At 60.0% G+C, this 26,011-nt stretch overlaps 1 protein-coding gene across 1 annotated transcript in view; it reads left to right on the top strand.

Annotated features, from left to right (window-relative positions):
* Positions 1-26,011, top strand: part of PHF14 (PHD finger protein 14) — a 197,696-nt gene that overhangs the window by 71,766 nt on the left and 99,919 nt on the right. The window lies entirely within an intron of this gene.

Raw genomic sequence — 26,011 nt, 5'->3', positions numbered from 1 at the left:
GGTGCTCCGTAAAAGGCCGTGGCTTCGGCCCGGCGCTTCCCCGTGCCCGGCGCTGGGTGCGGTGGAATTCATTCGAAATCTTACCGGGATAAAATACGTCGTCAGCGCCCAAGTCTCCTTAATATTCCCTCAACCCGAGGCCCAAGCTCAGGACGTAGTGTTACCCGAACCCAGCCCCGTCCGCCCAAACCCGGGCGGGGGAAAAAAACCCTCCTCGGTGCACGGAAACCGGCGAGCGAACGGAATCCCTTCCGGCTCCGAGGACGCCCCCAGCGAGTTTTCAGGCGTTGGAGCCGAGAGGAGGACGGGGCCGGGGGGCCGTCTTCGCGTGCGAGTCTCTGCCCGGCAGGGAGGGATCTCTGGCTTCCCACGCGATGCTTTGAGGAGGGTGGACCCCGCCTCCCCCCCTCAGCCAGGGGCCCACGGGCGCCGTCCCGCTGCGAGGGACCCGGTCCGCACCCCTTCGGGCTCCAGCGGGGCCCGTCGAGGCGACCGCGGACTCGCAGACCCCAGACCCGTTCCATTCGGAGGAGGGGACCCGGGGGTGCGGCGCGGTAGACGGGACGTTTCTCGACGCCTCACGAGAACGCGGCGCCGTCCTCGTTCCCACCGCCGGGAAGAGTTTACCTACAGGCGGGGCCGGGCTTGTGGGGGATTCGGGAGACGGAGATCTTGTGCCACTGAAGAAGGGCTCGGGATCATCAAAGGTTTCCTCTGCTTGGTCCACCGATGGATCGTGAGACCATTTTCTTCCCCAACGTCCGAAAGGTGCCGGATTCTCTCTTTACTTGTTCTTTTCTCTCGTGAATGTAATTTACGGCATCTTGGAGTTTTGCGTTGAGAGTTCGGAGCCTTCCGTTCTCAGCGGCGTGTGAAGGTCCGTGACGCGGAAGGAGGGGAGGGGAACCGGGACGGCCGCTCGGATTCCGGCCCCAAAGAGGAGGCCTCTCCCTCTCTTGGCCGGAAGGACGTTTCGGGTCCCGGCCCGGGGCGGGCCGTGTCGGAGACGGACGCGCCGGGATCTCCGGCGACGGCCCCGGCCGGGGTCCGGCGGGATCCGCGGCCCGTTGGACCGGGGCGGGAGAGCAAATGACGGCAGCTGGAAGGGCCAACTCCGCCGGGCGGAGGGGGAGGGGCTGGCGGTCTGGGGGCTGGGTGGCATCGGGAGACGTGCCCGGGGGGGGGGGGGGGGGGGGGCGGGGGATTGGGATGATAGCTTGGGGGAGACCGGCGTAGCAGTTCAGGGGGGTTGGGTGGCATCGGGAGACGTGGCCGCGAGGGGGCTGGGGGGACCCGACCCAATGTCCCGCCTCTGCCACCTGTCAGCTGTTTGACGCTTCACTTCTCTGTGCCTCAGTTTCCTCACCTGTAAAATGGGGATTAAGACCGTGAGCCTCACGTGGGACAATCTGATGATCCTGTATCTTCCCCGGCGCTCAGAACAGTGGTCGGCGCATAGTAAGCGCTTAACGAATGCCGCCGTTATCATTATTATCATTAACGTTGGACAGGAGCAGCGTTGGACTGGACCGTCGGTGGCCTAGGTTCGCCGGCCACTGGTCCCTTCCCCGAGCTCTCCCACCTCGGCCCCTTTCTGCCCTCTCGAGGGACCACGGCCGGACCCGGGTGTTCATTCGCTCGGTCGTATTTACTGAGCGCTCAATGGGTGCGGAGCACTGGCCGAAGCACTTGGGAGAGGACAGTAGAGCAGTAGGCAGACACGTCCCCCGCCCACGGCGAGCTTACGGTCTAGAAGGGGGAGTCAGGCATTGATATAAAGAAATGACAGATACGGACGAGTGCCGCGGACGCGGACGCCGAGGCAGGGGGTGCCGCCAGACAGCTCGCCTTGCTGGTTTAACAGTCGGAGAAGCGGCGCGGCTCCGTGGAAAGAGCCCGGGCTTGGGAGGTCATGGATTCGAATCCCGGCTCTGCCACGTCAGCTGTGTGACCGTGGGCGAGTCGCTTCACTTCTCTGGGCCTCAGTTCCCTCATCTGGAAAATGGGGATTAACCGCGAGCCTCACGTGGGGCGACCCGATGACCCCGTATCTACCCCGGCGCTTAGAACGGTGCTCTGCACACAGTAAGCGCTTAGCGAATACTAACATTATTATAAGGCCGACGGTTTCCGTCAAGCGCTTACTGTGTGCCGGGCAGTGTGCCGAGCGCAGGGGTAGATGGAAGCGAATGGGGTTTGGACGCAGTCCCTGGCCCGTGTGGGACTCACAGTCTCAATCCCTATTTTACAGATGAGGGAACTGAGGCCCAGCGAAGTGACTGGCGCAGGGTCAAACGGAAGACAAGTGCTTAGCGCTTGGAACGGTGCTTGCCACGTAGTAAGTGCTTAACAGATGTCACAGTTATTATCATTATTGTTAAGTGGCGGAGCTGGGATCAGAAGCCGTGACCTACTGGGGCCCGGGCTCTCTCCACTACACCAACCTGCTTAGTGCGTCCTAAGTATCGTATCTTACGGATCTGCCCATCTTCTCTGAAGGCTTTTCCCCGTAGAAGCAGCGTGGCCTAACGGAAAGAGCCCTGGCCTGGGGGTCAGAGGCGTCAGTCCTATTTATTGAGGGCTGACTCCGTGCCGACCACCGTACCGAAGGTCTGGGAGAGTACGACCCAACGGTAGACGGACACGTTCCCTCCCCACGTCAGTCTTTCATTCTAATCCCACCTCTGCCAGTTGCCTGCCGTGTGACCCGGGGCAGGTGGTTTAATTTCTCTGTACCTGAGTTTCCCCGTCTGTAAAATGAGGATCGAAGCCTGTTCCCTCCTAACTTTTCCTTTTTTTTTGCCCCATGGTATTTGTTCAGCACCTGCTGTGTGTCAGTCAACTGTACTGAGTGCTGGGGTAGATGATGATAATAATAATAATAATGACGGTATTTATCGAGCTCTCATTATGTGCCGAGCGCCGTTCTAAGCTCTGGAATCAGTTTGTCCCACGGGGGGCTCGCGGTGTTTAATCCCCATTTTACAGATGAGGTAACTGAGGCACAGAGAAGTTAAGCGGCTCGCCCGAGATCACGCAGCAGGCGAGTGGCGGAGCCGGGATTGGGACCCACGTCCTCTGACCCCCAAGCCCGGGCTCTTTCCACCGAGCCACGCCGCTTCTCTAAGATGCAAGCTACTCAGGTTGGACGCGGCCCGTGTCCCACCTGGGGCTTCCGGTCTTTATCCCCATTTAGCAGACGAGGGGACCGAGTCCCGGAGAAATGAGGTAACTCGCCCGAGGTCACACAGCGGTAAAGCGGCGGAGCCGGGAGGATGACGGTGATGATAACCGTGGAGTTTGTAAAGCGCTCATGCGTCGAGCGCTGTCGTAAGCACCGGGGTAGATCCGAGATCATTAGGTCGGACACGGTCCCTGTCCCACACGAGGCTCACGGTCTTCATCCCCATCGTACAGATGAGGCGACCGAGGCTCAGAGAAGTGAAGCGAGTTGCCCGAGGTCGCGCAGCAGACAGGCGGCGGAGCCGGGATCCTCTGACCGCCAGGCCCGTGCCCTCTCCACCGGGCCGCGCTGCTCCTTGGACTGCGGGGACCGTGTCCCACCCGATTAACCCGCGTCTACCTCAGCGCTTCGAACGGGGCCCGGGGACGTGATAGCGTCACGATGAGGCTTCCCGAACGGCGGCTCCGGTCGCCTCTCCCAGCCTGCCGGCGCGGTAGGAGAAGTGTCCACGGCCCATTAAGGCCACCTCGTCGGCTTGCGAGATCGAATTTCCCCTCGATAATTCCCTTGTCCCGTCCACGCTCCGGTCGTCCGGGCGGGCGGCGGCTCTGCCGCTGGGTTTCCGAGTCAGCGGCAGCTGCCGCTTGCCAGTCTCACCCGTGGAATCCCCACGCGTCTCTGGGGTCCGGGCTCTCCGGCGGGTGATCCGATCCCCCGGACCCCGGCTGTAGCCGGTAGAACCGCGCCGCTTCCCCGCGCCGAGGTTTCCCGGACCGGGAAGCGAAGATAACGATAGTGATAACAGTAACAAATATTATTGGATCGTGATGAGTATAAAACATCCAAAACATTCTGAGCCTCTAAAATGGGGTGTGGAATCGTGAAGTAGAAATGGAGGATGGGAGGTAACCCGCTTAAAAGAAACCTTTGGCTAGGGTTATTCTCCCAGGGAAAAAGAAAAGAAGTAAAGACTGCAGACCCTCTGCGGGACGGGGACTGCGTCCGGCCCGATTAGCTTGAATCGACCCCGACGCTTAGTACGGTGCCCGGTAAGCGCCTGACAGATACGGCGATTATCATTATTGTTTTTTGGGACAGAAAAACGGAGGTGAGATTAAGCCTCCACACGCGATAATAGTGAAGTTCGTTCTCATCGAGCGTTAATTCTGCGCTAAGCCCCGTAGTGGATTCGGAGTAATCCCATTCGCTGCCTCGTCGGGAGGAGACTGAGGCACCGGGACGTTGAGCGACTTGTCCAAGGTCACGCGGGTTCCCCCGACTCCACGAGGCCGCGACGCCTCATTTATGAGTTTCCCGGGGGACGTCGGAAGCTTATAAATCCCACTCGCTCACCGTACGGTTTCGCGTCGCGTGCCTCCCCCGTGAGAAGAGTGGTAGCCTTATAGCGAAGATAAATTGAGCATCGCCGCTTTAGACAAAACGCGCCGTACGGTACCTTTGGGAAAGATGTAACCTCAATCGAGTGATTGGGTAAACTTCCCTTTTAAAAAAGATATCAATCCGGTCCGGAACGTCAGGCTTCGGGGCGATACCCGACCCAAGACGTCAGGTTTTGCCCACCTAAGCCAGTGAGGGATTTGAGACGGATCCCCTTCCTTTAAAGCGCTGGAATATCAAATGTTTTGTGGACGGCGGTTATCGGGTGGTTGCCTAAAAAAAAAAAAAAAGGGCAAAGAAAAGGAATCGATCGGAGTCCTTAATCTTGGCCAGTGTTATTGAGCTTTCACGGCCTAAGCTCCGAACGACGTCCCAGTTCCACATTGGAGACTTCTTCGCCATCCCCGGGTAATGTGTTTTCAACCCCCCTCAGTCCGTGCGGCCGACGCAGACCGTAAAGTTCGTCTGTTCCTTAAATTACAGGTGGTTGTCTGGTATCGCTTCGTTATGATCTTAGATTTTATGAATCGTTGAGAGGCGAGGATGTCCCGGAGAGAAATTGCCTGAATCGTAACTGTGTCCTTATCTCTTTCATAAGGTCACAGCTCCTAGCCGTGTATTTCCAGGTTGATGTCATCGTAGCTTGCGGTAGCTGAACGGGACTGGGTTCTCCCGAAAGGTAGAATTCATTGAAATCAGTTTTCAAGGGGCGGGTGGAGGGGGGATAAAACCAAGGTCCTTCTCGCGGGGCTCGTCGTCGTGGCATCTGGCGCCCTCGGAAGGGCCACTGTGGGAGCAGCGGGGTCTAGTGGAAAGAGCCGGGGCCTGGGTTCTAATCTGCCCCGTATCTGCTGTGTGACCCTGAGCGGGTGACTTCACTTCTCTGGCCTCAGTCCCCTCATCTGGAAAATGGGGATGAAGCCCGGGAGCCCCCTGAGGGACGGGGACTTGAGTCCGACCCGATGCCCTTGTATCTACCCCAGCGCTTAGCGCGCGCGGCACGTAGTAAGCGCTTAAGAAAGAATCCCACGGTTATTGTCGTCGCCTTTAGTAAACGTCAGTCATCTCACCCGTAAAATGGGGATTGAGACCGTGAGCCTCACGTGGGGCGGCGACTGTGTCCAACCCGATTTGCTCGTACCCACCCTAGCGCTTAGTACGGTTCCTGGTGTGTAGTAAGCACTTTACAGATGCCATACTAGTAAAATTAATATATAATGATAATCCAACGATGGTGTTTACTGAGCGCTTACGGTGTGCAGAGCACCGTACCGAGCGCTTGGAAGAGTCCAGTCCAACGGAATTAGAACAGAACCGTGGGCAGGTCACTTCACTTCTCTGTGCCTCAGTTACCTCATCTGTAAAATGGGGATTAAGACCGTGAGCCCCACGTGGGACGACCTGCTTCCCCCGTGTCTACCCCGGCGCTTAGAACAGTGCCCTGCACGTAGTAAGCGCTTAATAAATGCCGACGTTATTATTAAGTGGCAGACGCTCCCTGCCCGTAACAGTCTTCAAGGAGCTTATCCTCTGTACCATCTTTCCCCCAGCCGACGGAGTCGTCGTCTCCCGGTTTCCGAGGAAAAATGATGGAGCCGAGGATGTTTTCCAAGGAAAAGTGACGCAACCGAGGGTGGAACCGTGCCCGCAGATTCGGGGGTTTGGGGAACCGGAAGGGGGAGGCGGGCGGGGGGAGCGGCCGTCGGTCCGTCCGCGAGGGACCGGTGGCCTCGCTGGACTGCCTGCTCTTTATGCCTGGGGAAATGTTTGGTCTCCTGGTATCCGTTAAACTCTTACCGTGTGTCAGGCACAGTTCTAAGCGCCGGGGTAGTCCCAGCTAATCGGGTTGGACTCAGTCCCTGTCCCACGCGGGGCTCCCGGGCTTCATCCCCGTTTTACAGACGAGGGAACCGAGGCAGGGGGGAAATGAAGTGACTCGTCCAAGGTCACCCAGCAGACAGGCAGCAGAGCCGGGATTAGCACCCCGGTCCTTCCGAGTCCCAGGCCCGGGCTCAACCCGCTAAGCCACGCCGCTGCTGCGTGTCTACTCGTTCTCTCCCAAGGGCTTAGGGCAGGGCTGTGCCCCCTCATTATGGATAAGGAACGTATCTGCCAAGTCTGCCGTACTGGACTCTCCCAGGCGCTCAGCACAGGGCTCTGCTCCTCTCGACTCCAAGCGCGTCCTCTGGACTCTAAGCTCATTACGGGCAGGGAACGTATCTGCTAATGCTGCTGTATTGGACTCTCCCAAGCGCTCAGTACAGGGCCCTGCCCCTCTTGAAGATCGTCCCGTAAACTGTCAGGTTGTCGGAGGCAGGGACTGCGTCCGCTTGTTGTACCGTATTGGACTCTCCCAAGCGCTCAGTACAGGGCTCTGCTCCTCTAGACCGTAAGCCCGTCCTCTAGACCGTTAGCTCGTCAGGAGCGGGGAACGTCTGCTTATTCTACCGTACTGGACTCGGTCCAAGTGCTTCGTACGGTGCTCCGCACGGAGTAAGCGCTCAGTACCTTCCACCGACCGACGGATCGACGCCGTCGGATTCCACAGCGGAACCTGACGGTGTCCAGAGGGCTCTGCCGTCCCGTCCGCGGACCGCTAGGCGTTAGTTTCGGCCGAAGGGTGGGTTGATGGATCTCACACCTCCCGCGGGGTCCCGAAGGCGTAGCCAACCTACCCCCCCGGCGGCCGCCGCCTCCGACGGACGGGATTCTCCGAAGATCTTTTCTCTTTCGGCCGGGGCTGGGGAAACCCGTCGATCTCCGATCCGGGTCCACCGACTCCGTCGCAGCCCATCCTCCCGAGCGGTCGGTACGGCATCGGGCGCTCGGTGAACGCCGCCGGCGTCGGGGCTTCTGCGGGCGGGGTGGGAGCCGTCCGAATTCGACCCGGGCCCGGGTCCCCTCGGAGGACTGCGCGGCGGGGAGCGGCGGCGGCGGCGACGGGGCGGGGGTCCGTCCGTCACCGGGCCGAGGGAGGGCGGGCCGACCCTCCCGGCCGGGGCCCGCGGCCCCCCGTCGGCTTCCGGCCGCGCCGGGGGGGGCGGGGGGGGGGCCTCCCTTTCTCGGGGCGAGAACGTCGGTCTCCTCTTGTGCCGCTCCGAGAAATCCTTCGTATCCGCTCCCCCCGTCGTCCCCTTCCGGGGTCGCCCTCGGCCAAAAGAGTCTGGGCTTCCCCTCCGTGAGCGGGCGCCTTTTGGGGCTGTCGGGACTCCTGCCAGCGGCCATCCTCGGCGTGTCGGCGCTGAGCTCCGGGCGGGCTCGGGGCAAGCGGTGCTCCCTCGGGGCCTAGCGGAAAGAGCACGGGCCGCCGAGCCGGATGGGTCCTCGGTCCGCTCATCCCTTCGGTCGTGTTCACTGAGCGCTTACTCCGTGCAGAGCACCGGTCAGAGCGCTTGGGAGAGGACGATGGGACGATAGACACATTCCCTACCCGCAACGAGCTCGCGGTCTAGAGGGCGAGCGTACGGCGCTGTGGTTCTAATCCGGGCTCCGCCACTTGTCTGCTGTGTGACCTCGGCCAAGTCACTTGGTTCAGTTGTGTTCATTGAGCGCTTACTATGTGCGGAGCACTGGATTAAGCGCTTGGAATGTGCGGCTAGGCAACAGGTAGAGGCGATCCCTGCCCGACGACGGGCTCACTTCACTTCTCTGTGCCTCGGTTACCTCATCCGTAACATGGGGAGTAAGACCGAGCCCCACGTGGGACAACCCGATCACCTCGTATCTACCTCTGCGGTTAGAACAGCGCCGGGCGCATCGTGAGCGCTTAACGGATACCGTCGTCGTTATTCTCTCTACCGCATCTCTAAAGTGGGGATTAAGACCGTGAGCTCCATGGGGGACGGGGACTTGTGTCTGACCCGATTACCTTGTATCTGTCCCAGTGCTCAGAACAGTGCTCGGGCGCATAGTAAGTACTTATCAAATACCACAATTATCGTCGTCGTTATTCCTTCCCAGGTGAGGAAACTGGCCAAACCCATAGTGGTCCTCGAACGCGGACCCGTCTAGTCATTCGAAGTCCGGAGCCCAAGGCGCGTGGCCTAGTAGAGAGAGACAGGCCTGGGAGTCAGAAGGTCATGGGTTCTAATCTCGGCTCCTCCTCTTGTCTCCTGTATGACCCTGGGCAAGTCACTTCCCTTTCTGTGCCTCCGTTCCCTCGTCTGTAAAAATGGGGACGGAGACGGTGAGCCCCACGTGGGACGGGGACCGCGTCCAGCCAGTTTGCTCCCATCTGCCCTGGTGCTTAGCACAGTGCCTGGCGCACGGTGATTATCGCCGTGACGATCTTTGTCGTTATTACGGAGGGGTAAATGAAGGTCAGCCTCGCCGGGCTCAAAAGCGGCCCGTCCCGGGCGAAGCTCTGGGACAACCAGCCCGTTCCCCTGGGAATCCGATTTCCCGGGCGTTTGAGCAGACGGCCCAGCGGATGGTTCTAGGGGATTGGTTTCGATCGTCGGAGAGGCGGCGAGCTTAGCGAAAGTGAGCATCTGCTAGTACGGGATCTTCATAAAACAAATGTCGGGTCCTTCATCAATTCCGAAGACGTGCATCATTAAGCCAACCCGCTCCCTCTAGCCTCCGCGAAGCAGTTACGCTCCAGGAATCTATCACCTCCGAACGCCATAACCTTAAAGCGTTCCCGTTCCGCCGTTAAAATCGCGCGATAGAGTCTGGGAGACGGACGGCGGCGGGCGACTGGAAGGGCCGTGGCGAGGCGGACGCTGACATTTACGAGGCGGTGATTTTTCAGGACGGCGACACCCCCCCCCCCCCGGCGGTATCTTCCCGGATCCGGGCCGGGGCCGAGGGAGGCTTGTCCGAACGGACCGTCGGTCGCTTTCCCTCGCTGGTTCTTCCCGGCCTCAGCCCGGGCCTGGGAGGCAGATGGGTCTGGATTCATTCATTCATTCTGCCGTGTGACCTTGGGCCGGTCCCTTCACTTCTCTGGGCCTCGGTTACCTCATCTGTCAGATGGAGGTCAGGACAGCGAGCCTCGTGCGGGACAGGGGCTGTGTCCAACCTGATTACCCGGTGGCTACTCCGGCATTCAGAACGGTGCTTGGCTCACAGTAAGCGCTTAAATGCCATCCCCTCAGAAAACAACCTTTCTTCCTCTTCTGCATCAGCGCGAGGCTTTTTCGCCAATATGATTTTGGGGGTCCCGTTTCCATCATTTTTTGGTCCCACTTTTCAGCGGGCTTTTGTTTCAGGGAGCCGGGGACCCGGCGGTTTGTTCAAGGTGAACGTCTTTCAGCCGCTGCCGCTTCTTGGACCCGAGCGAGCCCGGATAAATGGAGCTGGCCCTCCTGGTCACGGGGGTCACTCCTCGGCGTCGGCGGCTCGCCCCGCGCTGGCCGTCGCTGGCTCCCGAGAGGCCAGCGGCCCCGTGCGCAGCGCTTCTTAGGGAGAGTGCGGTTTTCTCAGTCGGCCGGTCTGGCGGCGGTATTTCTTGAGCACGTGCTAGATTCGGCCAATTCGTCGTCATCACGGGCCTGGGAGTCAGAAGGCCGAGGGTTCTGATCCCGCCTCTGCCGCCCGTCTGCCGTGTGACCTCGGCCAAGTCACTTCCCTCCTCTGGGCCTCAGCGATATCGGCTGGAAAAGGGGGATCGAGACGGTGAGCCCCACGCGGGACGGGGACCGCGTCCAACCCGACTTGCCCGTGTCGACCGCCGCGCTCGGACCAGGGCCCGGCACGTAGTAAGCGCTTAACGGGTACCGTCATCGCCGTTATCGTACGACACGACGGTAAACGGACACGTTCCCTGGCCGCAGTCAGTCTAGAGTCAGATACGAGACGTGAGCCTGTTGTGGGCAGGAATCGTCGCTCTCTGTTGCCGAATTGTACTTTCCAAGTGCTTAATACAGTGCCCTGCACCCAGTGAGCGCTCAGTAAGTACGACCGAACGAGTGAATGAAGTCAGACACGGTCCCTGTCCCGCACGCGGCTCACGGTCGCCGTCCCCATTTTACAGCCGAGGCAGCCGAGGCACAGGGAAGCTAAGGGACTTGCCCGCCGTCGCACGGGAGACAGGCGGCGGAGCCGGGATTAGGACCCAGATCCTCTGACTCCGGGCCGGTGCTCTTTCCGGTAGGCCACACCGCCTCGCCCCGAGGCTCAATTTCCTCGTCTGTAAAATGGGGTGAGGATACCTTTTCCCTCCGCGTCTTTTTGACTCGAGCGATTATCTCATTCAAAGTCCAGCGGGAGGAACGGTACTTGGAAAACAGTAAGCCCTTAATGAATATCGCCATTTCCTTTTTGCTCATTAACGGTATCGTCACCCTCACAAAACGGACTCCCGTACACGGCCCTCCGTGCCTTAATGCTCCGGTCATCTCGGTCCGAGGCGATGCCGTACCTATAATATCATTTCGATGAAGGCAGGAAAATCGAATCGTATCGACGGGCCCCGTCTCTGCGATCGGCCTCGGGGAAGAGATTCGTCCGGGAGGGTTTTGCGGAATCCTCGTGGCCGTGAGAAGGCCGATGGACACGTTGACATCGATCCCTTCGCCGACGGCGATTGAGGCGGCGGGGAGTCATTGCTTAGAAAAACAACGGTAGAGAAGCCGGTCGTCGTCTCTGAGAAGATACACCATTTTACCCCGTTCAGGAAAACGTGTGTAAGTTGCCTTGGGCCTCGAAGATAGGAAACGCTGCCGACGGCGAGGCGAGAGCCAGGCCGGGCGTGGGCGTCACGCTGCCGACCCCCCGCCCGCGCCGGCGGGAAATCCGGGGGAATTCACTGGTGCTCCCGTTCTGGCTCGTGTGGTTCGGGGCGAGCTTTGCTCCGACTCCTACCCCTGAGCCGGGGAGACCCGCCTTCCGGCCGGCGGGACGTGCACCGGGGTGTCTTTTCTTCCTTTCTTTTCGGTTTTTTCCAGCGGTGGGGATGGCCTGCGCCGGGTCATCCCCGCTCCCTTCCCCGTTCCCTCCCGGACCGACGGCACCGAGCCGGTGAATTAGAAGAGCTTGTCGGTCCCGGCCCCGAGAGGAGCCATCTTTGCGCCTCGAGGGCGGGAGCGGAGGGATCCCTCTCCTTCTCTGCCCTCTCGCACTCCCTCCGGCTTTCAGGACATCTCCACCTGGATATACCGCCGTCACCTTCATTCATTATAATGATGATAATAATAATAATGTTGGTATCTGTTAAGCGCTTACTGCGTGCGGAGCACCGTGCTAAGCGCCGGGGGAGAGGCAGGGCGATCGGGTCGTCCCACGTGAGGCTCACGGTTAATCCCCATTTGACGGATGAGGTCACTGAGGCCCGGAGAAGTGAAGCGACCCGCCCACGGTCACACGGCTGGCGAGCGGCAGAGCCGGGAGTCGAACCCGTGACCCCTGACTCCGAAGCCCGGGCCCTTTCCACTGAGCCACGCTGCTCCCCCATCGTTCGTTCATTGTCGCACCGTCCTCTTCCAGGCGCTCAGTACAGTGCTCCGCGCGCGGTAAGCGCTCAGTAGATGCGATTGACCGGTCCTGGGTCTGTGTCCCGTAAGTAACCGAGAGCCAACCTGCCTTCAGCCCCACAGCACTTATGTCCACGTCCGTAATTTAGTCGACTATTTAAATCTTTCTTCCCCTCTAGACCGTAAGGCCCTTATGGGCAGGGAATGTGTCTATCCGCCGTGTTACACGGTAATAATGATGATAACGATGGCGTTGGTTAAGCGCCTACTATGTGCCGGGCACTGTTCTAAGCGCCGGGGTTGATACAGGGTAGTCGGGTCGTCCCACGTGGGGCCCGACTCACGGTCTTCCTCCCCGTTTTCCAGTCGAGGTCACCGAGGCCCAGAGGAGCGAAGTGACCTGCCCAGAGTCACACAGCGGACGAGCGGCGGGGCCGGGATTAGAACCCACGACCCCTGACTCCCAAGCCCGGGCTCCTTCCGCTGAGCCCCGGCGCTTCTGGCCCTTCAGGTTCTCAGCGCTCTGCGCGGTCAGTGGTTAAGGAAATCGCTAGATGGACTTAGGGGTGAGGAGACGGGCGGCGGAGAGCCGATGGGCCGGAAAGCCACCGTTTTGGATCTTTGGGCTGGGCCGGGCTGGGAGTCCAGACTGGGGAAGCGGCCCGGCGTCGTGGCTGGAGCCCGGGCCCGGGAGTCAGAAGGTCCGTGGGATCGGATCCCGGCTCCGTCGCTTGTCTGCCGTGTGGCCTTGGGCGAGCCGCTTCGCTTCTCCGGGCCTCGGCGCGAAGCGGCGCGGCCCAGTGGAGAGATCCCGGACTTGGGAGGCAGAGGGGCGTGGGTTCGAATCCCGGCTCCGCCGCTCGTCAGCTGCGTGCCGCTTGTCGCTTCACTTCTCGAAGTGGCCTCAGTGACCTCATCTGTAAAATGGGAATTAAGACCGTGAGCCTCACGTGGGACGACCCGACGACCCTGTGTCTACCCCGGCGCTTAGAACAGTGCTCTGCCCGTAGTAAGCGCTTAACAGATGCCAACGCTAGTATTATTATGATGAGAAGCAGCGTGGTGCAGTGGAAAGAGCCCGAGCCTGGGAGTCAGAAGTCATGGGTTCGAACCCCGACTCTGCCGCTCGTCAGCTGTGTGACTGTGGGCGAGCCGCTTCCCTTCGCTGGGCCTCAGGAGGAGCAGCATGGCTCAGTGGAAGGATCCTGGACTTTGGAGTCAGAGGTCGTGGGTTTGAATCCCGGCCCTGCCACTCGTCAGCTGTGGGGCTGTGGGCGGGTCGCTTCACTTCTCGGGGCCTCAGTTCCCTCAGCTGTAAAATGGGGATGAGGACTGTGAGCCTCCCGTGGGACGACCTGATGACCCTGGATCTACCCCAGCGCTTAGGACAGTGCCCCGCATAAAGTAAGCGCTTAACAAATACCAACTTTATTATCTGCAAAATGGGCATTAAGAGTGTGCCGACCCCCCAGCTGGAACGGTGACGGTGTCCGACCCAGTTACCTAGCATCTGCCCCAGCGCTTAATACCTGGCCCGTAGTAGGCGCTTAACGCATATCAGTAGCATTCATTGAGCGCTTGCTATGTGCAGAGCACTGTACCGAGCTCTCGGGGGAGTACGGGACAACGGAATCGGCAGCCCGTAACGGATGTGCGGTCTAGAGGGGGAGACGGCCGTGAATAGGAATAAAAAAAAATGATTTGATTTAAAATTCACGGGAAGCAACGTGGCTCAGCGGCCAGAGCGTGTGCCGGGGAGTCCGAAGGACCTGGGTTCTAATCCCAGCTCTGCCACACGTCGGCATCGCGACCTCGCCAAGTCACTTCGCTTTTCTGGGCGTCCGTTCCCTCGTCTGTGAAACGGGGATTATCCATTCAACTGTATTTATGGAGCGCTGACTGCGTGCGGAGCACTGTACTGAGGGTGTGTGTCCCGCGGGGTCGGGGACTGTGTCCACCCTCGTTAACTTGTACCTCTCCCTCAGGGCCGAGAACGGAGCCTGGCAGCTAGTTAGCGCTTAACACGCTGCTGCTTCTCGTCGTGGCTCGGTGGAAAGAGCCCCGGCTTGGGAGGCAGAGGTCATGGGTTCGAATGCCGACTCCGCCCCTTGTCAGCTGTGTGACAGTCTCTTAACTTCTCTGTGCCTCGGTTCCCTCATCTGTAAAACGGGGATGGAGACTGTGAGCCGCACGAGGGGCAACCTCACTCCCCCCCATCTACCCCAGCGCTTAGAACAGTGGGCTGCACGTAGTAAGCGCTTGACGAATGCCAACGTTGTTATAGAGAAGCAGCGTGGCTCAGTGGAAAGAGCGCGGGCTGGGGAGTCAGAGGTCATGGGCTCGAATCCCGGCTCTGCCCCTTAGCTGTGTGACTGTGGGCGAGTCACTTAACTTCTCAGTGCGCCTCATCAGTTCCCTCATCTGTAAAATGGAGATGAAGACCGTGAGCCTCACGCGGCACCACCCGATTACGCTGCGTCTCCCCCAGCGCTTAGAACAGTCCTCTGCACACGGTAAGCCCTTAACGGATACCGACGTTATCGTCATTAGCGTTATTATTGAAGATACGGACTTAAGGGCAGCGGATTACGGCAGGGATCGTTTTGATCCCCGCCCCCGCCCCGGGAATTCAAGCGCGTACGAAGCCGAATCCTTCCAGGAAGCCTGATTCCAGCCAGTTGGACGCTGTGGAGCGATGGCGTGGGAGCAGAGGAGACGCTGAACCTCCAGGTTGACGTCGCGACACGGCGGAGCCGCTGACTTTTACCGTCACACGTAAACGGAGCGGTCATCCTGAATCGCGGCGTCGCTCGGAGCCGGATGACCCCTCGGATCAGCGCGCCGCGGTTTCCCGAAAACGCCGCGATCCGTCACCCGCCGCGTTGAGCCCGCGGAGAAGGGGCGGCGGGAGGCGGCGCGCAGTTAGGGAGGGGCCCGAGCCGCGGGCCGAGGGGGAGAGATGTTCCGGAAGGGCGGTGACCCTTCGCTCGACGGCCGCGCTTCCCGTTGGGTCCCCGACACGGGACGCCGCCCCGGTGATTTAACGCCGGCGTTCCGTCTCGCCCACGCTCTCCTTTTCTCGTTAAAGGGAGACGGGAGGGAGGTGGGGGAGAGGACGGGCAGAAGGGCCGAAGCGTCCGAAGTCCTTCGGGGCGTCGACGGATAAAGCCTTCCGGGATCCTTCGGCCTGGCCCGGCGTCCCCGCCCCACCCCCCCCGCCTCCCAATTAAGCGGCGCGGCTCAGCGGGAGAAGAGCCCCGGCTCGGGAGAGAGAGGTGGTGGGTTCTAATCCCGGCTCCGCCGCTTGTCGGCCGTGTGACTCCGGGCGAGTCACCTCGCTTCTCCGTGCCTCAGTTCCCTCATCTGGAAAACGGGGGCGAAGACTGGGACCCCCACGGGGGACAACCCGAGGACCTCGTATCGCCCGCTCCCTCCCCCCCCGGCGCTCAGAACGGTGCTCGGCACTTGACGAGCGCTTAACGAGCGCCATCGTTTCACTGAAAGATATCCCTGAGCCAACGCTCCCCGGAGTCCTATCAAGCCGTTTTTCTTTTTGTTAATGGTTCGTTCATTCCTTCGGCCGTCTTCAGCGAGCGCTCACTGGGTGCGAAGCCCCGAACTAAGCCCTTGGGGGGGGAGGACAGCGCGACAAACCGTCAGGTTCCCCGCCCGCGACGAGGTTACCGTCTAGAGGGCGAGCTGATACTCGTCGACCGCTTACTAATGGCCGGACGCCGGTTGGACGCAGTCCCTGTCCCTGTCCCTGTCCCCGCATGGGCCTCCCATTTTCGATCCCCGTTTTCCGGATGAGGGAACCGGGGCCCAGAGAAGTGAAGCGACTCGCCCCAGGTCACGCAGCAGACAGTAATGTTGGTATTTGTCAAGCGCTCACTACGTGCAGAGCGCCGTTCTAAGCGCCGGGGTAGACGCAGGGGAGTCGGGTCGTCCCACGTGGGGCTCGCGGTCTTCATCCCCATTTTACAGATGAGGTGACCGGGGCCCGGGGAAGTGAAGTGACTCGCCCACAGTCACAAGGCCGACAGGTGGCAGAGCCGGGATTCGAACTCACGACCTCCGACTCCAAAGCCCAGGCTCTTTCCACGGAGCCACGGTGCTCCCCGAAGCGTCTGAAGTCCTTCGGGGCGTCGATGAACAGAGCCTTCCGGGATCCTTCAGACGAGAGGCGGAGCCGGGATTAGAACCCAGGCTCCTCCCGACGCCCGGGCCCGCTGCTTCTCCTGGAGGTTCGTCTCCGTGGCCGTTTCCCACCGCGGGCCCGGCGGGGAGTCGTACCACCGAGGCCGTGGTCCTTCGTCCTTCGAGACCGGAAGCTCGCCGCGGGCGGGGACTCTCGTCCGTTACGCGGTTCCCCTATCGGACTCTCCCGAGCGATCCCGTACGGTGCTCCGCACCCGCCGAGGGCTCGGTAGATAGGGTGGACTCCGGCCCGTGAGCTCACCGCGAGCCGGGAATGTGCCCGTTAAATCGTGTATCGCACTCTCCCAAGCGCTCGGCACGGTGCTCTCCGCGCAGTAAGCGCTCGGTAAATACCGTCGTTTCCAGACCGATAGCTCGTTGTGGGCAGGGAGTGCGTCTGTTAGGTTGTTGCGTCGGACTCTCCCACGCAGTAAGCGCTCGGTAAATGCGATCGATTCTGTAACGGCAGTAATAACGATGACGGTATTTGTTAAGCGCTTGCCATGGGCCGAGCCCCGTTCTAAGCGCCGGGGTAGATGCGAGCTAATCGGGTTGTCCCGTGTGGGGATCGAAGCCGTGACCCCCGTTTTACAGGTGAGTCAAGCTGGACACGGTCCCTGTCCCGCGTGGGGCTCGCGGTCTCAATCCCCTTTTTACAGATGAGGCCACCGAGGCCCGGAGAGGTGAAGTGACTTGCCCAAGGTCACCCAGCAGGCAGGTGGCGGAGCCGGCGTTAGAAAATCTAGAGTCTTGGCTTGCCGCGGGCGGGGAACGTGTCTGCTGTATTGCTCTTTCGGACTCTCCGGGGCGCTCGCCACAGTGCCCCGCACACAGTTCGGCGCTCAGTAAATACGATCGGATGACCGACTCAGCCCTCGGTACCTCCGCGGCTCTGCCGTGACTTGTCATTTGGGCCGCGGGCCGCCCTAACCCGTCGGCCCCTCTCCGTCGTTCCCTGAAAACAGGGTCCAAGACGCGAGAGCCGTCAACTCACTCTGTTTTCTCTTAGGGGGTGACGCAAGGTACGTGAACGCGGGAGTCACGCCTAGTACAGGGCTCCGCACATAGTACGCGCTCGCTGAATGCCACTGATTGATTCAGAAAGTGAGCCTCAACCCAAATAGAGTTCGGTAAAAATACTGAAGATAAAGTAGATGCGGCACGGTCAGAGAGCGGTGTGAATGGGCTGCGGAAATTTTTAAAAAATGTAGAATTTAGACTTTTTTGGATGCGTAGATCTGCAGATACTGAATTTTTCGAGGGTAGCAATTGGGTCATATTGTTTGAGTGCTGACTACTGTGGGGAAAGCTCTGTGCTGAGCGCTTGGGAGAGGAAAATGTCCACAACGAACTCACAGTCGAGAGAGCTCACACCCTATACTGTGTGTGACTGAGGTGACTTTTTACCCTTATTTTTGCTCTTAAAAAGAGGCGCCATTGCCTATTGCTAAATTGAAGTGGGTTTATTAATAATGATAATAATGTTGGTATCTGTTAAGGCCTTACTATGTGCAGAGCGCTGGTCTAAGCGCTGGGGGAGTTTCAGGGTCATCGGGTCGTCCCACGCGAGGCTCACGGTTAACCCCCGTTTTCCGGATGAAGTAACCGAGGCCCAGAGAAGTGAAGCGACCCGCCCGCCGTCACACAGCCGACGAGCGGCAGAGCCGGGATTCGAACCCGTGAGCTCCGACTCCCAAGCCCGGGCTCTTTCCACTGAGCCACGCTACTCACCCGCGAACGTAATGGAAAGACCCCGGAACGGGGAGTCGGAAGACCTGGGTTCTAATCCCGACAGCGCCACTTGCCTCCCGTGTGGCCTTGGGCAAGTCGCTTCACTTCCTTCTGCCTCAGTTCCCCCTCCATCTGCAGAGTGGGGCGTCGATCCCCGCTCTCCCTCCCCCTTGGACCGCGAGCCCCACGCGGGACCCGGTCATCCCGTTTCCGCCCCAGCGTGGGGGACGGTGCTCGGCGCACGGCGAGCGCGTAACAAACGCCACGATTATTGTCCTTATGATTGTCCGTATCGCCAAATCCGTCAAAACACGTGGAAGGTGGACAAAGAGAAGGAGAGAGCCGTTGAAGGCCAAACACCCTCCGCGGCTCTGTTGGCAGTAAAATTCAGTCGACCTGCCACGGGCAACGCCTGAAAGGAGAGCATCTTAACGGGGATTACCGGGTCAGGAGAAGTGACGAGAGAAGGGAGTCGAGCGGGGCAGGGTCAGTCTTCCCGTCGGCCGTCCGTCGCTCGGGAGAAGATGAATTCCCGGGGAGAGCGAAGACTTAAAAGTTCTCCCACGTTACAGCGGACTCGAGCCGGCTGCACCCGCGGCAACGACGGATGGCGTTTATTAAAAACCGACTCCGAGCCCAAGACCGCCCGGAGCGTTCGGGTAGATGATGTGAGGTCAGCTCCAAGGTGGGACCCCGTGGACAGAGCCCGGGCCTGGGAGTGAGAAGGCCACGGGTTCTAATCCCGGTTCCGCCACGTCCCTGCCGCGTGACGGTGGACAAGTCGCTTCACTTCTCCGGGCCTCGGTTCCCTCGTCTGGAAAATGGGGATTGCGTAGGCCGGGGACCGCGTCCAACCTAACTGGCTTGCATCCACCCCAGCGCCTAGTCCAGTGCCCGCCTCGTGGTAAGCCCTGAACAGATATAATTATCGTCATTATTACTTCTCTGGGCCGCGGTTACGTCATCTGGAAAAGGGGGGGGGGGGTGAAGACTGAGCGCTGTGTGGGACGTGGATTGTGTCCAACCCAATTAATAATAGTAATAATAATAATAATTTGGTATTTAAGTGCTTACTATGTGCCAAGCACTGTTCTAAGCGCTGGGTAGATACAAGGTAATCAGGTTGTCCCTCGTGGGGCTCACAGTCTTCATCCCCATTTTACAGATGAGGTCACCGAGGCACAGAGAAGTTAAGTGACTTGCCCAGAGTCACACAGCTGCTAAGTGGCAAGTATCCACTATCCACTAAGTGATTAGTTTGTATCCCCCCTAGTGCGGTCCCTGGTGACGTAGTAAGCGCTTAGCAGATACCGTAAAAAAAAGGGCACGCCATGTCGGAGCCCCGTTGTACGGTTGAGGGGATTCGTTGGTTCCTTAATCGTACTCATTGAGCGCTCGCTGTGCGCCGAGCACCGTGCCGAGCATTCAGAATGTACAGTCCGGCCACAGGTAGAGACAGTCCCCGCCCAACAACGGGCTCGCGGTCTAGAAGGGAGGGAACCGAGGCCTCACGCGGGGCTCACCGCCCGAGGAGACGGGTGTAGGATTTAATCCCCATTTGACCGATGAGGCGATCGAGGCCCAGAGGAGTTAGGCGATTTGCCCGAGGACGAGCAGCGGGTACGTGGCCGGGATTAGAACCCGGGTCCTCCGACTCCCAGCCCAGGGCTCTTTCCACTAGGCCACGGCGCTCCTGGAGCCTCCCGGGGTGGGGGTCACGGAGCCGGCGGCTACGGCTGATCCCCTCGCCTCCCTTCCCGAGCCGGGCCGCGCCGCGTGGCCGGGATTTATCGAGCACCGTCTCGGCGCGGACGGCTGTACTGAGCAGTCTGAAGGAGCTTCCGCTCGAACGGCGTTTACGAGCCCTCTTCAGTACGCGCTGGCAAGAGTGGAACGTCGTCGTCCTTGGCGGAGTTGGGTGGGATTTTCTGCGTCGGTGGCGTCGGGCGTGAATTTATTTCGTTTCGTGGCTTCTGTGATGTGGGCGGCCTCCCGAGGCCTCCGCCGGCCCCGCCGGCCCCGGGGGAGAGATGCGTTCCGTTTCCTCCCCGGTTCCGAGACCGTAAATTAGTCCGGATTGGCCCTTTCGGCGCGGGGGGCGTTTGCGGCCGTCCTCGGCGGCGTCTCACTTTATCCGCAGCCGGTCACGACGGGGCGGGAGCCAAGCCTCCCGGGAGGCAGCGTGGCTTAGCGGCTGGAACACGGGCCTTGGAGCCAGACCGTCCCGGGTCCCAATCCCGGCTCCGCCGCAGAATAATGATGATCGTACTTGCGGTGTTTCTGAAGCGCTCACCGTGTGCCGGGCGCTATACTAAGCGCCGGGGTAGATGCGAGCAAAGCGGGTTGGACTCGGTCCCCGTCCCCCGTGGGGCTCACAGTCTCAATCCCCGTTCTCCAGGTGAGGGGACTGAGGCCCAGAAAAGTAAAGTGACTCGCCCAAGGTCACACGACAGGCAAGTGGCGGAGCCGGGGTTCGAACCCGTGACCTTCTGACTCCCAGGCCCGGGCTCTTTCCGCCGCGCCGGGCTGCTTCGACGTGTCCGCCGGGCGACCTTGGGCGAATCACCTGACCTCTCTGGGCCCCGGTCGTCTCGTCCGCATAATGGGGATTAAGAGCGTGAGCCTCATGCGGGGCGGGGGTCGTGTCCAACCCGGCCACCCCGGCCCTTAGAACAGCGCTCGGCACATACTGAGCGCTTAAGAGGTACCGTGATTATCATCACGGTAAGAGTTTAACAGGGACCGTTATCGTTCTTATCCCCCCCACCCCAAGACTGTAAACTCACCGGGGGCAGGGAATGTGACCGATCAGAGTTGTATCGTACTCTCCGGAGCGCTCTGCACACGGTTAGCGCTCAGTAAATACGATCGACCGTCTGCCGGGGGAAGGTCCCGGACGGAGGCGGGGTAAGGGACCGTGATTCGGTGGAGAATCCGGAAACCTCCGTGTGAAAATTGCCGATTTTCAGAGGGTGGGCTTTCTCACCTTATACTGCCGGGAGCCCCGCTCACTCGGAGGTATTTATCCAGCGCTTACTGTGTGCAGAGCACCCTACTGAGCGCCTAGGGGAGGACGTCACAGTAGAATCAGTAGGCGCATTCCCTGCCCACTAGGAGCTTGCGGGCTAGAGACTGCAGGGAAGCGGCGCGGCTCCGTGGAAAGAGCCCGGGCTTCGGAGTCAGAGGTCACGGGTTCGACTCCCGGCTCTGCCACTCGTCGGCTGCGGGACCGTGGGCGAGTCGCTTCACTTCTCTGGGCCTCGGTTCCCTCCTCTGTAAAATGGGGATCGAGACCGTGAGCCTCTCGTGGGACGACCCGATTACCCTGTATCTCCCCCAGCGCTTAGAACAGTGCTGTGCACCTAGTGAGCGCTTAACAAACACCAACATCATCATTATCGTTACAGCATCCAGATTCTCTCCTGCCTGGCAGATCCCTTCATTCATTGAGGGGTGTTTATTGAGCGCTTACCGTGTGCAGAGCACTAGACTAAGAGCTCAGAAAGTACAATTGGGCCATCCCTACCCGACGACGGGCTCTCCGTCATCAAGGCGAACGGAGGAATCGGCGCTAGATCGAGAAGGAAACGAGGCAGTTGTGATATTTATACTGTGACCGCGTTGCCGAATCGTCCCCCGCTGTACCGCCGGAAAGCCGTCGTCTCTTCTTCCGTGCCTCGGCCGGATCTGCCGGTTTCGGGGACAGGGTGCGACGGGGACAGATTTTTTTTTGGAAGCTCCGTCTCCCTTCCTCGGGAGTCCTGAAACTCCTCCCGTGAAGCCGCGACTCCGCTAGGGTAGAGGACGTTCTCCCGGACCCGCCGGGCCTTCCGCGATGGAGGTCGCGATGGAGGAGGGACTCTGAGAGGAGGGGGAGAGACGTCGGCCTGGCTCCGAAGTGAGCGTGTCCTAAGCGCCTGGGGATGTGTGGTAGAAAAGATCGAATCCCAGCCGTGGCCTAGTGGCCGGAGCCCGGGGCCTGGGAGGCGGAAGGTCGTGGGTGCTAATCCTAGGTCCTCCGCTTGCCCGCCGTGTGACCTCGAGCGGGTCACTTCCCTTCTCTGGGCCTCGGTGACCTCGTTTGCAGAATGCGGATCGGGACGGCGAGCCCCTCGTGGGACAGGGACTGCGTCCATCTCCTTCTGCTCGTGTCCGCCCCAGCGCTTAGTGCGGCGCGAGGCACGTAGTAAGGGCTTAAAAGATGACGTCATCATCATCGCTGTCGTCATTATTAAGAGCCTACTGACAGAAGGTAGGAAACAGACCGGAGAGGGGTGAGAAAAAGCGAAGGAGTAATAGAGGATGCGATTCCCTAAAGCGAGAAGTAGCCCCCCCCGCCCTAGTGGAAAGAGGGAGAACCCGGCTCCCAATCTTGGCTCCGTCCCTCGTCCGCCGCGTCACTCAACTTCCCTGGGCCTCGGTTTCCTCGTCCGCAAAAAACGAGGTTTAAATCTTCCTCCCCTCCTACTTAGACCGGCAGCCCCATGAGGGCCGGGGACCGGGTCCAACCGGATTAACTCGTAATCACCCCGGCGCTTAGCGTGGCGCTCGGCCCATAGCAAGTGCTCAGGTAAGCGCTCGGCACAGCGCTCCGCGCACAGCGAGCGCTCGGTGAACACGATTGAATGAACGGATCCGGGCCGAGGGGAAAGAGCCCCGGGCTTGGGAGTGAGAGGATCTGGGTTCTAATCCCCGCTCTGCCACTTGTCTGCTCTGTGGCCTCGGGCGGGTCACTTCACTCCTCAGTTCCCTCCTCCGTAAAATGAAGACTCTGTGAGCCCCGACGTGGGACGGGGGCTGCGTCCAACCCGATTAGCTTTTACCTACCCCGGCGTTTAGTACGGTGCCTGGCCTGTAGCAGGGGCTCAACGAGCGCCACGGTCCTTACCGTTATTATCCCGGTTACTGTTATGTGACTTGGGGGAGGAGCAATGAGGGACGACCTCTGGAGGAGGTGAGATTTCCCACGGACCTGGAAGATGGGAAGAGCTTTGGTTTGGCCGGTCTCTGGGGCGGGGAGATCCCACCCCACGCTCACATCCCGCTTTCCGCCTGGAAGTGGGAGAATCGAAGACGGGGGCCCACCGAGAAAGCGAGGGAGACCGGAAGTGGAAGGAAGAACGCGGGAACGCTTGAGAGTTTGGGAGACGTTTCTGCGGGCAGAGTTAGCACGGGAGAGATGGGGAAATAATAATAACGTTAATGATAATTACAATAATAATTAGGGTACCCGTTAAGCGCTTGCTCCGTTCTAAGCACTGGGGTAGGTGCGAGTTAATCGGGTCGGACGCGGCCCCCGTCCCACGTGGGGCTCACGTTCTTAATCCCCATTTTACGGATGGGGTATCGGAGGCCCAGAGGCGTGAGGCGACTTGCCCGAGGTCACCCGGCAGACGGCTGGCGGAGTCGGATTAGAACCCGGGCCCTTCGGACCTTAGGGCCCGGGCCTCATCGGGGGAAATGGCCATCTGACAGGAGTCGATGAAAGAAGCGAATGGGAAACGAGGGCGAGTGGGAAAGTCTGTTTGAAAATGCTAGAATAACGGGCGGGGAGGTGCGTCGCGGCAGTTTCGGAAATCGTCACCCCCTCGAATGTGGCGGCCGATGGGGGTTTTAGTTGCGTGCGCGCGAGCGCTCAGTACGTCACTCTGTCCTGCGTAACCGTCACGTACCGCCGGTGATCAGATTCAGCCTAATGCGGAAGACCCTCCGGAGGTCTCCCGAAACGACGAAAGGAGAAATTCGACCTCGACCCAAGCCTCCGGAGGAGTCCGAGGAGGGCGAGACGACCAAGTCGGTAAATGGTTTAAAAGAGTCTATTCTAGTGAAGTTTCCAAATAACTGAGGAAGCCCTCTCGGCGGCAACCCGGGCGACAGTTTGTCGACTTCGATCCGCCAACGACGCGCGAGTGACGATGGCGGGCCGCTTCTTTCCCTGCGGCCCTAAAAAGTAAGGAGGTGTGGTGGAGTGGATTTGGCAGCCGTGAGTTGCTTTCGTGGGATATCTAAGAGGGCTATAAAGCCCGGAGGGGTTCGGTCTGGAACTCCGGAGCCAGAACTCCGATTTCCTCTCGGAAAGACGTCAGGCGGGAGGAAATTAGGAAAGAGCCGGGTGCCCGGCCGCCAGTGGGTCAGGATCCCGAGACGCGGCGTGCCCCGGCGGGAGGAGCCGGGCCCGGAAATCCGGGGACCCGAGTTCTAATGCTGGCTTCTCTAGCTTCTGCCGGGTACCTGCCCCGGAGCTCAGGACGGTGCCCGTAGAAAGGGCCGGGCGGATGCCGTTTAAAAAAAGAAACCACGGAAGCACGCGGGAGGGAGGTGGGATCCGGGCGTTCCCGACCTCGCGCCCGAACCCGCCTCCTGCCGGACTGAACGCGACAGTCCTCTGTGCCCTTCCCGGTTTGCCCGGTGGCTAGAGTGTACTGAGCGCCTAGAGCACGGCCTTGGGTTCCAGCCCCCGCCCTGCAAGTAGGGGAAGGGAGCGGAGGTGGGTGACGGCAGGGCGTTCCGCGAGACGAAGCGGCGTGGCCCACTGGACGGAGCCCGGGCCCGAGAGTCCGGAGGACCTGGGTTCTAATCCCGCCTCCGCCCCCCTTCTGCTGGGTGACCTCGGGCGTGTCACTTGATTTCTCTGGGCCTCGGTTACCTCGCCTGCAAAACGGGGGGTAGGTCTGTGAGCCCCGTGAGGGACCGGGATGGTGTCCGGCCTGATTTGCTCGGATCCACCCCGGTGCTCAGTGCGGTGTTTGGCGCACGGTAAGCGCTTAATACTTCCATAATTATTATAATTCTCATTATTGCTTCTCTCCGTCTCAGTAGTACGCCTCTGTGCCTCGGCTGTAAAATGGGCATGAAGACTCGTGAGCCCCATGTGGGACGAGGACTGTGGCCAATCTGATTAGCTTGTTTCTACCCTGGCACTTAGTACAGCGCTGGGCAAGTAGTAAGCGCTTCGCAGGTACCCCCACAGGCGCGCGCGCGCGCGCACGCACACTATCCAGGCCTAGCGAAAATCCTGGAAAACGGTGGCTAAACTGGGGTCACTAAGACCATTCATTCATCCATATCCATTCATTCATTCAGTCGTATTTATTGAGCTTTTACTGTGCGCAGGGCCCCGTACTAAGCGCTCGAAAAGTACAGTTCGGCAACAAAGAGACAATCCCTGCCCTCAACGGGCTCACAGTCTAGAAGGGGGGAGACGGGCATCGAAACAAGTAAAGAGACATCAATAGCATCGATATAAATAAATAGAATTAGAGCTATGGGCACATCATCAATAAAATAAATATAATAAATATGTACATATCTACACAAGTGCTGTGGGGAGAGGAGGCGGGGTAGAACAGAGGGAGCGATTCAGAGCGAAGGGGAGGAGGGGGAAGCGGAGGAAGGGGGTGGGGGGGCGGCGTTAGTCTCACCGTGTGCAGAGCACTGTACTAAGCGCTTGGGAGAGTCCGATCTACCAATGAAAAGACACATCCCCCGCCCACAACGAGCTTTCCCGGCGGCTCCCGAGCGCCCGTGGTCACCGGGCTGCGTCCCTGCCGGCCTCTTGGCTCCTGGCATTGGGGACCCCGGCGTTCGGCCGTCGGACGCGGTCCCTGTCCGCCGGGGAGGGCTCCCGACCCAAGGAACCTCCGGGGAAATTCGCCCTTCCACGCAATTCCGGGAGGTTAGATAAGAAATAATAATAATAATGGCATTTGTTAAGCGCTTACTATGTGCCGAGCACTGTTCTGAGCGCTGGGGTAGACACAGGGGAATCAGGTCGTCCCACGTGGGGCTCACAGTCTTCATCCCCATTTTTACAGACGAGGGAACCGAGGCCCAGAGAAGTGAAGCGACTCGCCCACAGTCACACGGCTGACCGGTGGCAGAGCCGGGAGGCGAACTCATGACCTCTGACTCCAAAGCCCGTGCTCTTTCCACTGAGCCGTGCTGACGTTCCCTGTCCGTTGCGCCGTTTTCTATTAATATAAAGTCTCGGACGCGCGACGCGTGGCGAAACTCTCGACCGTCTCGCAGTTATGCAACGTGGAAAGGGATCCGCCCTCGAGGGCTCTCAGGTGATTAAATCTCTTCG

This window comes from Ornithorhynchus anatinus, chromosome 8 (genome assembly GCF_004115215.2).
Source record: "Ornithorhynchus anatinus isolate Pmale09 chromosome 8, mOrnAna1.pri.v4, whole genome shotgun sequence".
Taxonomy (NCBI): domain Eukaryota; kingdom Metazoa; phylum Chordata; class Mammalia; order Monotremata; family Ornithorhynchidae; genus Ornithorhynchus; species Ornithorhynchus anatinus.
Note: the sequence above shows the minus strand (reverse complement) of the source record. Positions and strands in the feature narration are given on the sequence as shown.